Source organism: Dendrobates tinctorius, unplaced genomic scaffold (assembly GCF_039654945.1).
Source record: "Dendrobates tinctorius isolate UK_male_01 unplaced genomic scaffold, ASM3965494v1 ptg000038l, whole genome shotgun sequence".
NCBI lineage: Eukaryota > Metazoa > Chordata > Amphibia > Anura > Dendrobatidae > Dendrobates > Dendrobates tinctorius.
Genome location: NW_027361706.1, coordinates 33,448,961 through 33,463,254, shown reverse-complemented (window position 1 = coordinate 33,463,254; position 14,294 = coordinate 33,448,961). Strand labels below are relative to the sequence as shown.

The following is a 14,294-nucleotide window of genomic DNA, read 5'->3' as shown; positions in this document are numbered from 1 at the left end:
TGGAAAATTGCAAAATTTTTGCCAAATTTCCATATTTTTCATAAATAAACGCAAGTTATATGAATGAAATTTTACCACTAACATGAAGTACAATATGTCATGAGAAAACAATGTCCGAACCACCGGGATCCATGGAAGCGTTCCGGAGTTATTACCTCATAAAGGGACAGTGGTCAGAATTGTAAAACTTGGCCCGGTCATTAACGTGCAAACCACCCTTGGGGGTAAAGGGGTTAATTGATCATGTGGGTGTTCCATATATGTTGCTGGACTTAGGCAGTCATTTTCCTACCTCAGCACAGGCACTTTAATGATGTTCTAATCCTACTTCAGGAAGATTATTTATAGGCGACTGTACCCCTCTTCTTTCACATTTGAGATATTTCTATATCTTCACTTTCAATATATTAATGTTGGCAAAGTGTGTGTAAAGGTGTCTCCAGCCATTAGCGTCCTTCATATCTGAGGCATTTGTTTTTTTTGTTTTTTTGTTATTTTATTTTCATTACTTGTTTTCATTACAATTGTTTAATAAAAATTGCAATTTATGATTTTGAAAAAATTTCTACTTTGTGCTTTTTCTGTTCACTTTTCTCTTGCAGTTGAGAAACTGATGAAACAGACGGGATTTATTTATTGTGCTTGGCCCTTGATATTTTTTGGATCATAATTTTGATATAACTTCTGTTTTCCTTCTACGAAAAAAACCCTAGCATTTTACAGCACCAGCTTAGAGAAGAGATTTCTAAACTCTCAGTCACACGCTGCATTTCTTTTTCTCCATTTTTATCTGAAGCTTGTCAATTCTTTCAGTTTTGCAGAGTTTTTCACCAATTCAAATGAATGAATGAAAAAGCAAAACAATTAAAAACGCTGCAAAAACACGAGGATTGTACGCAGCGATTTTCCTGCTACCACTCTGGTTTTAGGGGTAGAATAAAATCCTGCAAAAATGCAACATGTGAACATATAAAACCACAAGAGAAACACCGACTAAAAGTCCAAAGTATCAAAAGTGGTTTTATGTTGTTTCTTTCCGATTGTCCATTCTGCATCTAAGGTCCATTTTCGCAGCACTGCTAATTAAATGTGGGATTTATTTTACTATATTTATGCTTTTCTACTATATCTACATAAGTAATAACCCCATTTTTCTTGGCACTCTGGGTTTGAGTCCCCCTTTCTTGTGTTTTATTTCTAACATGTGAACATAGCCTTATCCTGGTTGTGTTCTATTTGGAAATAACATAGAACGGCCGTAATAACATGGAGACATAATTCATTCCATGGTTTTCCACTTTCAGAATTGCTAGGCAGCATCTATTCCTACAGAGCCGCCCATGAAGATTCTACTCCAAGATTCCATTATGACATCACACATGATGTCGGCATTATGACATCACACATGATGTTGTCCATTATGACATCACACATGATGTTGGCTATTATGACATCACGGAACCCAGTCTCTACTTATACAATGCACACAGTGTCACTGGTGCCATTTTTTGGTTCTATAGCTAGTGGACTGTGCGCACTTGCACTTACTCGCTATGGATGACTATCTTCTAGATAACTTTCAGGCAGACCCACTATTGGGGATTATTTTCGACAGTAACCCCGACACTGCGCTTCTACCACCCGATGGCGTCCTCAGCTTCACTCACCGGCTGGTGATGCCGCTGGTAAAGGACTGCCTGACCAAATTCAACCAAGGTCAACTAACCTCAGAGTATCTGAGCGATTTATCTCAGAACATCAGGATGTTACTGCAGCAGGTAAGTGGCGGACGCTCCGCACAAATCTTCTCCATAATAATAGATAATAATGACGGGATAGAAGTTTCTTCTTTCCTCCAATATAAAACACAATGAATGCCCAGATATGGCGCCAGAGGAGCAAATGGCACATAAAATGGCCGCCTCCAATGTGACCTTTCTCATCTCAGGATTTTCATTTTGATTTATTTTCTTTTTTATAGGCTGAAAAAAGATTTCAACATGGCGATTTGTCTTTAATTAAGGAACTCGCCCAAAAAGTCCTGTCTGCACTGGAACGTCCGGCCCGCTCATCGGAACGCCTGGTAAGGAGCCGTCTTCTTCTCTATCACACGTCCTTGTTTTCTGATCTTCTCCAGATCACCAGTCAGATATCAGAAGATCTGGTGTTAGATCTTACAGGCCTCCCTGTCAGCTCCTGGCAGGCACAGCATATTTATGGCCGCTAGTCTCTGCTGCTCCCTCCCCCGTGATGGCAGTCTGTATTCTGTAGTCACAGCTCAGTGGCGGGACGTCTGTATTTCCGCCTCTGTCTAGCGCTATTATCTTCCTGATTATAAATGCTGCAGCTGAGATAATAGGCGATATTACAGAGATGTTGTGTATACAAGTCTCTTATAAAGTATATTAATCTGGACTTGTGGAGAGGAGCTGCAGTGTAAAGCATTTCCCCCTAATACTGTAATGAATGAAGTACCCCTGATATAAGGAGCGCAGGTAACACGGCTCTGGGGTCACAGGGCAGAGAAGTCAAAGTTTACACTGAACGTTTGATTTTTCAATCTTAATTTATCTTAATCCACCTAAATGAGAGAATGAGAAAAGTTCTCAACATGGCGCATTGTCTGTATAGTTACAATTGCTGCATCTGTAAATGCAGGTTTAGTTCTTCCTGATTTCTGCATTTGGTGATTTAGTGAAATCTTCCACATATTAAATCTATATAATATAACTATTAGGAAACAGCAGAAGGCGACACCGAAGATGGGCAAAATCTACACCCGGGAATGACCCCTGACCCTAATACGAGTCAGCGGGAGCTGACCAGCGATCTGACCACAGGTAAGCCGATCACCCGACCTTCTAGACGGAATCTCCAGATATTCTAGAGAACAGGGGATAATGGTGGATTTACTGTACTCTGTGTACAGGGAACCTGTCAGCCTGTTACATGTGAAGTACCGGTCTGACTGTACAGCCCATTACCCTCTAATGAAAAGATCCCTTTTGTTTTTAGAAATCTAATATCTCAGTCAGGAGTAATCTAACGTAGAAGCCATACACAAACCTGGGTGGAAGTGCACTGGGGGCGTGAAAGAAAACGTCTGAGTGCAGTGACACGCCCCTAGTGCACTTACAGGCTAATATGCATATGGCTTCTCTGCTTGAGCTTTCTTTTCCCATCACTCACATGTACAGTAAAGGCGATGACTGCCTCATATTTAGAATCCCCATATAATCAGTAATAATCCCATTTACAGACGTCCCGCCATTTCTCCGTTATATTGCTGTATTGGGTATGTAGGATTGATGTTGTCTAATACATTTTATTTATTCATCTCTTCATCACTATTTTAGATCCAACAGTGCTGGCGATTCCTGATAGTGGAATCTATGCGATCCCGGAGATCCAAGAACCTGACGCTGTGAGTATCATAGAAGGGGATGTCTGTATGTCACCAGATCATGGAGTGTGAATGACACGTCCAGTATTATCCCCCATATAACCATGGGAGATCTCTGTTCTAAATATAAATGATGCTATTGTGTTAGATAATAGAACTTATACTAAACACAATCTGGCACCAGGTTTCTGCTACCCATCTGAGAGCAGCATGATGTAGGGGCAGAGACCCTGATTCCAACAATGTCACTTTCTTTATTGGGTGCAGCAGTCACACTTTTCTCTGATGCAGATCTAGCAGAGCTCTGAATCCTGAGCGATTTATAACCCTGCCCACACCATTGGCTGGCCGCTGTCTGGATACAGTACACTGTGAATAAGCAGAAATCCTCTAATCAGTGGTGGGAGCAGGGTTACATAGAGCAATAGGACTACGTGATACAAGACTAGTCCTATAGTGATAATCTCTTGCTGATTAAACACTGATTTTAATAAAACGATACACAGCCTAGTAAATGACACGTCACTGGAATCAGGATTTCATCCCCTACATCATGCTGTTCTTAGATTACATAAAAAACCTGCTGACAGATTCCCTTTAAGGTTTCATTTGTGATCTCCCATATTATTCAGCACTGTACAATGATTCTGGTGTATGGAGGATCCCCCTTAACACCCTAACGACCTATGACGTGCTTTGCCCATGGCCTCCCCCATCTATTCCAGCACATGACAGCTCATCTGATCAGCTGTCATGTGCTCCTAACAGCCGCGGGTGTAATCACGATCCACCTGTGGCGGCTAACATGTGAAATGCCGCTGTCAAACTCTGACATCGGCATATTTAAATGGCTGCTATGGAAGTGCGTCTTAGCTCCACCCATTGGCGCCCGTGTCATATCACCGCGGATCGCCGAAGGGTTTGCATGACAATACGAGGTCTTCAGAAGACCTCTTTGGCTGTCATTGCCAAACTGCTATTGTTGCCGCCCAGCGGTCGACGCTCAGAGTAGATGAGCATATTTGCTTTGTGTAACACAAGCTGTTATGAATGAGTCACCGAGGAGGAAAAACAAAAACAAACTAAGCCCGAGAAAACCAGAGAGGTTGGTAACTAAGCAGATTGCAGACCCCTGATCCTATCCACACAACTAGCAGTAACTGTGGAGCGTACCTACGATGATCCTAGATGCCTCGTCACAGCCGGAGAACTAAATAAGCCTAAAGCAAGAAAAGGGGAAATCTAAACTGCCCCAGAGCAGACCCCAAAGCAATAGACAGCCCCCAAACATGTATTGGCGGTGAGACGATGAAAACACAAACACAGATAGAAAAAAAGGCTGAGCAAAGGATGGGGCCCACACTAACTAGAAAGGACAGGAAAGGAAAGATGCTGTCTGCAATCATGCACAAAACCCTGCCAAGAAATGTCCAACACATTCTGATAACAAAAACCCTGAAGTCGCTAGACTTCAATTCCCTATATCAGCACTCTTGCGTATTCTGAAGACAGAGCAAAAAGAGACCAATCTTATCAGGGACAAAAAGGCAAACTGGCATAAACAGAGACATAAGAATGGAAATTCAGCACAGCCCCAGCAGGGGCTGGCTGATCACAAAAACTGAGTAAACCAGACCAAATCTCATGTGAAAAATAGCAGAGCACACTTAGCTTGAGAAGGCAGGAACAGAACTGGAAACCAGAACCTCGGGGCAGGAGAAAATCACCAGCACAAAATTAGGGAGTCGGCTGTCTTAAATCCAGTCAGAGATTTCTGATGTCCACTCACAGTCCTCCTCAGGTGGCAGGTCTCTGCAATTTAGATCAGCTTCATTACCTACTGTCACCACCAGAGGGAGCCCGGATGGAGAACTCATGACTCGTCTGTCAACATAGCCATCTCCACCACCCTCACCGGAAGCCAGAGGTAAACCAGAAAATGAGTTCACAACAACAAGCGATCGGATGATCCCAGCATCTAGTCTCCCATGGAGACTATTGAAGCAAGTAAAAAGTAGAAAAAAAGGATTTAAAAAATATAAAAGTTGAAATTACCCCCCCTTTTTCCCCATTCAAAACAATTTAAAAAATACACTTATTCGATATCGCCTCACTCGGAAACACCCGATCTATCAAGGTCTATCAAGAAAAAATCCGATCTGTAAATGTCACAAAGCGAAAAAAATCAAAATGCCAGAATTACACTCTTTTAGTTGCTGCAACATTGCAATAAAATACAATAATGGGCGATCAAAACTTTGTATCTACCAACAATGGTATCAATAAAAATATCAGCTCGGCACTCAAAAAATGAGTCCTCACCCCGACCAAGATCACGAAAAATGGAAATGCTACAGGTCTCGAAAAACAGCGCCTTTTTTTTTTTTATACAAACTTTGGATGGTTTTTTTTTTACCACTTAAATCAGAAAGAACCTATACATGTTCGGTATCTACGAACTAGTAATGACCTGGAGAATCATAATGGCAGGTCAGCTGTAGCATTTAAGCATTTAGTGAACGCGGTAAAAAAAACAATTGTGGAATTGCACTTTTCTGCAATTTCACTGCACTTAGAATTTTTATCCCATTTTTCAGTACAGGTTATGGTAAAACCAATGGTGTCGTTCAAAAGTACAAATTGTCCCGCGAAATACAAGCCCTCACATGGCCGTATTGACCGAAAAGTAACAAAGCTATGGCTCTGGGAGGAAGGGGAGCAATAAACGGAGACGCAAGAACGGAAATACCCCTGGTCGTTAAGGGGTTAAATGGCATCCGTGTCTGCGGAGTGTTCTGCTTGTATCGTCCCCTACAGTCAATCGCTGTATATCAGCTGGGACATAATATTGGAGGGAGAAGTTTTCTGGAGCTTTTTTCTTGCAGCTTTTTTTATCTGAATATCATTTCTTATTTCCTTATAGGGAGCGATCGAATCATTGATCCCAGCGAGAAAGCCGCATATAAGCGACTTTGAAACAACCAAACTGATCGGCGCTGGAACTTTTGGGTGAGATTTCTGTTGGTATAATCCACATTTCTCAGGGTTCCCTATGACAACACTTCTGCCTCTGTGCTCTGCCATTCAGTGTTATCATAGGGAAATGATCGGAGTCCACATCACTGTCCACATCTAATTCTCACTATTCAGCTCATTTATATACAGCGGGGCATTCTGACCTATAACAGGTTACATTATGTTCTGCTACTTTATTAATTTCTAGAAATTTATTTCCAGTGACGGACTTCAAGAATTAGTACAGAAGATCGTAGAATGATTTCTACGGCTGGACTGTTATTAAGGATTGATTACTAACCATGGATTGTCCTTTTCTCCAGGTCCGTCTACTTAGCACGCCATAAAGACTTGCACCAGGTCTTTGCAATGAAGACAATGGAAAAGCAGAACCTGAATACTCCAAAAAAGGTGGAATTGGCTTTTATTGAGAGGGACATCTTAACATTCGCTGATTGTCCCTTTGTGGTCTCCATGCTCTGCTCCTTTCCAACTAAACTTCACCTCTGTATGGTCATGGAGTATGTGGAAGGTAGGACACATATGCATTATATTCTAGTCACTCCATGCCTGCTCACATCTTATCACCGCACATATAATTAGGATGTGTCCAGGTGGTTGGTTCCATCACCACAGAACATTTCCTATAGGTTATATATTACCTAGCTGCACGGAAATCCATTGATCAGTGTGCAGGGGAACTATGGGGCCCATGAGTCAGAGGAGGCTTGGCGCCACTTGGCATTGGGCCACATCACTCCTCCTATCATCACAATTTCAGAGCAGCCGCATCCTCAGAATGAGAATACTGATGAACAGAATGGTGCCTCAGGAAGCCAAAAGCCCCCCGATCCACCATTCAGCCCGTGGTTGTGAGACTGTGGTCTGAGACTCCGTATACTGGAGGTGCAGAGTAGTCACAGCATCCCGCCTGTAGTGTGGAGTCTCAGTACTCACACTGTACTGACCAGAGCAGCGTGCTGTGGGAATGGGGCCAGGTGAATAGTGCTTTTTTAATGTCAGCATTTGTAGGGGTGATAATACTGATTGGGTGGCTGTGGGGGACATAGTACTGTGTGAGAGGCTATGGGAGCCTGCTAATGCCACGATACTGATTTGCCGGCTGTGAATGCTCCTATACTGGGTGCGGACTTCATACTGAGTGGTGTGCTCTGGGGGGTCTTTATTCTATATGGGTGTCCTCATTTTGTGTTAGGGTTCAAATTTATGTGTGAGGGGCCATCATACTGAGAGGAGACATGTGGGGACCATTATATTGTGTGTCTGTGTGGAACGTTATACTGAGTATAGGCACTGTGGGCGCCACTATACTAAGTGGGGGCATCATACTGACACTGTATATGTGGGGTGATACGGTAGGCAGGAGGATTCACTGTGGGGATACCATACTCCGTGTTTGTGGTTGGGGGCATGCTTGAGGCCATCATACTTTGAAATGGCCATAAAAAGTGTATTGCTGGTGAGAACACGAAGGGGATTCGAAAGATATTATTTTTAGGGGCCTAATTAGAACTTTTTCTATGGGGCCCTGTGATTTTTATGTTCGCCACTGTCTGTGTGATCTCCCCCGTATGTCCACACTGAGGAAGCCAGTATCTCCAGTTTCCTCAGCTGTAGACAAGATGTGATATCACTTTATGTTATTAGTTACATGGACCACACTTCACCACTACTTTAGTCTAATATTATGTGCACTATTCATTATAACTGTATACAGTCTTTCCTGCCAAATATCTGTGCTCAATTCTCATTACACATCACGGTGGTCTGCTTTATAAACCCCTCACCGGTCATATTTCCTTTTTTCTACAGGTGGAGACTGTCGGACCCTATTAAACACCATGGGTCATTTACCTGTCCCCTTGGCCCGCTTGTACTTTGCAGAAGCGGTTGTTGCTGTAGAATACTTGCACAGCTATGGGGTGGTGCACAGAGACCTGAAGCCAGAGAAGTAAGTGCCCCCTGAAGTATAATAATGGAAGTTATCATTTATTATCACATAGTCTGTAAGGTTAAAACCATCTTTTCTTTCACAGCCTCCTGATAACATCTGCCGGACATATTAAAGTTACAGATTTTGGGGTTTCAAAAGTTGGTGTCATGACACCAAAAACCAACATCTACAAGCGATTAGCAAAAGACATCAGCAGAGAGTTCCGGGACCATGAGGTCGGCATCACTTACAGAAACGAGGCTTGTTCTTACTAATCTCATCACACTGTTGTTTCTTCTCTGCATTCTTCATTTCTAGAGAACTTTTCCACTGATATTTTATCTTCTGTCATTGTGTTTTTATGTGAGAACTTGTCATAATAATGGTATCATCAATCTCATCTCCTTCTTCTGTTGCTTTCCAGGTCTTGGGCACCCCATGTTATATAGCCCCAGAGGTCATCCTGAAAAAATACTATGGAAGACCTGTAGACTGGTGGTCAATGGGGATCATACTACATAAATTTCTTGTGGGACGTGTACCATTTTATGGGAAATCCCAAACAGAGATTTTTAATAATATTGTCAATGGTAAGTGGAATAATCCGATCATTTGCTTTGATTAGTTACATTGTTTTACTTATTTCCTTTGCTTTATCTTACAGTCCAATAAAGATGTTTTATTTTCTGTAATTTTCCATATAACAGGAGACATACGTTGGGATTGTAATCCCGTTCCCCCCTTTGATGCTCAGTGCCTCATCACAGAACTGCTCAGAAAAAATCCTGAACGAAGACTTGGGACAGGTAACAATTTGCTTATTACACATAGAACATATCACATATGTCCATGAGAATCAGCACTTCTCTATCAGCTCATCCATTTCTAATTCTTCATATGACTTTCAGTAATTTTCCTTCATGTAAATTTCATTAGTTTAGATTAAGTTAAACAGTTCAGATATGGAACAGTCTCTGACAATATCCGCAACACTTTTCTTTTGTCTTTTCCAGCAGGAGCATTTGAGATCAAGGGTCATCCATTCCTGATAGACTTAGACTTTAACAACCTTTTAAGTCAGAAGCCTCAGCTTGCGTCAAACATGGGCGCAGAAGATCGCTCTATATGGCGACGATTTGCAGCTTTTCTTGGCAGATTCCAGGGAGTCCCTAAGAAGGGTAATGATATTAATTGAAGGTTTTGGTCTTATTTCGGGATTGAAGATTAGCTGGGATAAGTCGTGTTTTTTGCCGATTGATGGAGATGACGATTGTACTGGGGAGGTGGAGGCAGGTACTAAATTAAAGGTAGTTCAGCAATTTAAGTACTTGGGGATCCATATAGTGCTTCCACTGACGAGGTTTGAGGAACTCAACTTGAGCCCGTTACTGCAAAGAATACGAATACCAAAGTCTCAGTGTGGAATAATCTACATCTATCGGTGGTGGGCAGAGTAAACCTCCTCAAGATGATTGTTATGCCTCAGTTATTGTATGCGTTACATAATTCCCCGGTCTGGCTTCCAATGTGCAAGTTTCATAGGATAAAATAATTATTTGGTGATCTGGTGTGGGGTGGGAAGAGTCCGAGACTCAAACAGAAAATATTGCAGAGGCCGAAGGAAGAAGGGGGGCTTGCATTACCCAATCCCTGGATATATTTTCTATCTGCACAATGCCAGCACCTTAAAGGATGGGGGGAGGTGTTAGGGATGGGTCAGATACCTGGATGTTTGAGGCACCTAATTAAGACATTGGTGTTAAGTATGGGTCTGGAGGCGGGAATTTTCAAAAAAAATTGGGATTTCGGTACCAGACTATTAACCTTATGATTATCCATTGTCATGGTTTGAACAGGGTTCTTGCCCTGCACTCACAGGGTTAAGTGTATGTGGCCTCTTTCTGGATCTGGGAGGGGTATTTATACTCACTCTTTACCAGGGTTCTCTGTCAGCTATACTGTTGTTCTGGTGTGTCTGACCCCTGGTGTGCGTGTATTCTGCGTTGCTTGTTTGCTTCCCGTGTATGACCTGGTCCGGCCCCTCACTCTGTACTCCGTCTCTCGTTTTGGTACTATTGTCTTTTCTGGTTCTGATCTCCTGGCTTGGCTATCGTTACTCCGTTACAGTTTGCCCCTATTGTACCGTCTATTGCCCGTTCTGGTTTTCTGATCTATTGCTAATTCCTGATTATCCATTCTGTCTAACCCTTTGGTACTGTATTGCTATCTTGTTCTTTGACCCCGGCTTCATCTGGTTTCTGTCTCTGTCTATGCCCCTTGGTAACATTGTCCTGTAGTTACCTTTCTAGGAGTTTCCCTGCAGCTCCTAGCACTGTGGAGCTTAGGTCATGCCCCCAGCAGTCACATGCTTCAGGTCCTGATACTCTGAATCACGCATCGTCACCGCTGCTGCCCTGCTCCACAGGTATCTTTGAGCACTGTTTTTGTACTCAGGACTCAAGCACTGGCCCAGTGAGCAAGTGCAGTCGGGATTCCTGACATCCATAAGGTATTGCAGAAAACCAAACAGATTAGGGGGGCCACTGGATTTACTAGGTTCTCGCCTATCTGGGGTAACAGTTATTTCCAGGAGTTCAGACATATGAAGGGATTTGAGGAGTGGAAAGAGGTAGCCATTAGTTTGATAGATCATTTAATTTACTGGAGGAAACTTAAGTCATTCAAAGTGCTACGAGAGGAATTTCAGTTCTCAGGGTTAATTCTATATCAGTATAGATGGGTTCAACATGCGTTTCAGTCTCAGTATAGAGGAGGGACCATAGTGATTAGATTTTATACTTAAAAATAGTGGAACAAGGGGGCAATATTGGAAGTGTATAGGGACCTTTTACACACGTTCTTGGGAGATCACCCTATTAAAGCTAAAAGGAAATGGGAGCTAGTTGGGAATCTATTCTGGTGTACGTACCTAAGATATCTATGAGTGAACCTGGGAGACTGTCACAATTGCACGTGATCCATAAGATCTATAAAACCCCTGATGGGTTATTCAAGACTGGGTTGAAGTCGAACTCTGACTGCCCGAGGTGCTCACAATCTCAGGCAGGTATACTGCATATGCTCTGGCACTGTCCCAGACTGTCAGCCTTTTGGATTGTTGTGCTGAACTGTATTGGAGTTGTGTATGGGTGTGCAGTCCCTAGGGACCCGCTTATATGTATACTGGGGTATGTGGAGGAGTTAGTAACTGACAGTATGACCAAAAATGTAATTGCAAGAATATTATTTATTGCAAGGAAATTGATTGCTAAATATTGGATCAGGGAGGAGCCTCCGTCCAGATGTGAATTTATGGCTCAAATGGACGATATAATACAACTGGAAAAAGTATATACACCAAGAGAAATAAACTGGAACTTTTTCACAAAATATGTCAGCCGTGGTTGGACAGATTTCATTAATGGTACACCAGTGTACAGGAATGTTGTGTTAAATTTATGGTGAACTGAACCAATATCTGACAATATGGGATCTGTTTGTTTCTGGAATGGTCTACTTGAGCGTGAGGGGGAGTGGTAAGTTACTGGAGGAAAACATTGTAAAATGAACGTTGTTTTGTGACAAGTGATATTTGTTTTCAATGCTCTTATGCTTAATAAAAAATTATCTGATTTAAAAAAATGTGGGCACAAGCTTCTCTATCAGTAAGTAGAAGGAGATGTCATCTAGACTAAGCAGCTGTTTGTCTCGTCTACCATAGTTTGAGACAATTGGTTGTCATTACTATTACAGATAAATGGTTACTGTTTTATTGACAGCCTTTAAAAGTATTTCATTACCTATGTCTTGTAGATGACGAACATCTGGTCTCAGATGAGGAAGACAATGAGAGCTATAACTACCCAAATTTTACATCTTCTTCTGAATGGCTTTCTAAAGTAAGTATGAGAAAAATAGATAAAAAAGTAAAAAAAAAAGCCTATAAAAGTAAAATTATGTATTTCATATCTTCTTGTTGTCTGCATTTAGCTCTGTACCAACGCTACCAGTAGGATGAACAAGGAGGATCCCAAGTCTCCTCCAGAGTGTACCCCAGAATCCAACACAGACATCTCAGAAATGTGAGTAGATTATAGGGTCATTACTTGGAGCTCCAGGCTGATATATGTGCACAACCCCAAATATAGGCCATAAATACCATACTATCAAATACAGCATCCATTGCCCCATGATTAGCAGTCATTGTTCTCTTGGCTTCAGAAACTGCTGATGATAACAACCCATAATTGCAGCCAGTCATGCACTTTTAGTGCTGCCCACACTGTAGGAGAGATGTACTTCTATGATGGTATTACTGATTGGGTGGATCAAGGAAATGCTGTAGATATAGTATATCTTGACTTCAGCAAAGCATTTGACAAAGTCTCTCATACAATCCTTATTGAAAAAATGACTAAGTATGGAATGGACAAGGCAACTGTTAGGTGGATTCATAACTGGCTTAGTGATCGGACCCAAAGAGTTGTCGTAAATGGCTGCACATCCAGTTGGAAGAATGTCTCAAGTGGGGTACCACAGGGCTCTGTCCTGGGCCCTGTATTGTTCAACATCTTTATCAACGATTTAGATGAAGGAATTGAGGGTAAACTGATTAAATTTGCTGATGACACAAAGCTAGGAGGGATAGCTAATACTAGAGAAGAGAGAGAGAGGATTCAAAAAGATTTAAATAAACTGGAGAAGTGGGCAGCAACTAACAGAATGGTTTTTAACAGGGAGAAATGCAAAGTACTACATCTGGGCAATAAAAATGAAAAAAGCATATATAGAATGGGAGGAATAGGGCTAAGTGACAGCACATGTGAAAAAGACTTGGGTATACTAATAGATCACAGACTGAATATGAGTCAACAGTGTGATGCAGCAGCAAAAAAGGCAAATGCAATTCTAGGATGTATTAACAGAAGCATACAGTCTAGATCACGTGAAGTAATTATTTCCCTCTACTCCTCTTTGGTCAGACCTCATCTGGAATATTGTGTCCAATTTTGGGCACCACATTTTAAAAAAGACATCAACAAACTGGAGCAAGTTCAGAAAAGAGCGACCAGAATGGTGACCGGTCTGCAAACCCTGTCTTATGAGGAAAGGTTGCAGGATTTGGGAATGTTTAGTTTGCAAAAGAGAAGACTGAGAGGAGACTTAATAGCTGTCTACAAATATCTAAAGGGCTGTCACATTGTAGAAGGATCAACTTTATTCTCATTTGCACAAGGAAAGACTAGAAGCAATGGGATGAAGCTGAATGGGAGGAGACACAGATTAGATATTAGAAAAAACTTTTTGACAGTTAGAGTGATCAATGAGTGGAACAGGCTGCCACGAGAAGTGGTGAGTTCTCCTTCAATGGAAGTCTTCAAACAGAGGCTGGACAGACATCTAACTGGGATGATTTAGCGAATCCTGCTTTGAGCAGGGGGTTGGACCAGATGGCCCAGGAGGTCCCTTCCAACTCTACGATTCTATGATTCTATGATTCTATGATTCTACTACTACATGCCAGCCATTCTTTGTAGTTTTTTCCTTTTTGCTCTATTTTCCACACTATGACTCTCATATGTCCTAATGGGCCTTATAGTTGGTGTTTATATAGTAAGACAACCCCTTTTATACTGCATTTACTTGTGATTTACATGTTTTTCTTCTTCCAAACAGGCAGAAAGAATCTTTTCCTGTATCTATTAGCGACGATGCTATTACCAGTTTGCCACCCTCGTCCCCATTGTCAGGTATGTACATGTCTACAGGAAAAAAAACATGAGAATGTTGACTTCAAGTCTCCAATATTTCCACATGTTTTTTCAGTTATTTGTATCCTATGTTATCCATGTTTCAGGGATCCCAATTATGTTGCCCATAGATTTCATTAATTTTGTAGAGTTTTCCAAGATTACCAGATCA

The 14,294-nt window shown here is 41.8% G+C and overlaps 1 protein-coding gene and 2 long non-coding RNA genes across 3 annotated transcripts in view; 2 read left to right on the top strand and 1 right to left on the bottom strand.

The window, feature by feature from the left end:
• LOC141088328 (man(5)GlcNAc(2)-PP-dolichol translocation protein RFT1-like) overlaps window positions 1-14,294 on the top strand; it is a 382,865-nt gene that overhangs the window by 165,835 nt on the left and 202,736 nt on the right. The window lies entirely within an intron of this gene.
• The window catches only part of LOC141088330 (uncharacterized), a 250,127-nt gene that overhangs the window by 79,759 nt on the left and 156,074 nt on the right, over window positions 1-14,294 (bottom strand). The gene's annotated exons all lie outside the window — the stretch shown is intronic.
• Window positions 9,491-12,445, top strand: LOC141088376 (uncharacterized). The gene is made up of 3 exons (XR_012231936.1): window positions 9,491-9,550; window positions 12,186-12,271; window positions 12,363-12,445. It is a non-coding gene; the product is annotated as an uncharacterized lncRNA (long non-coding RNA).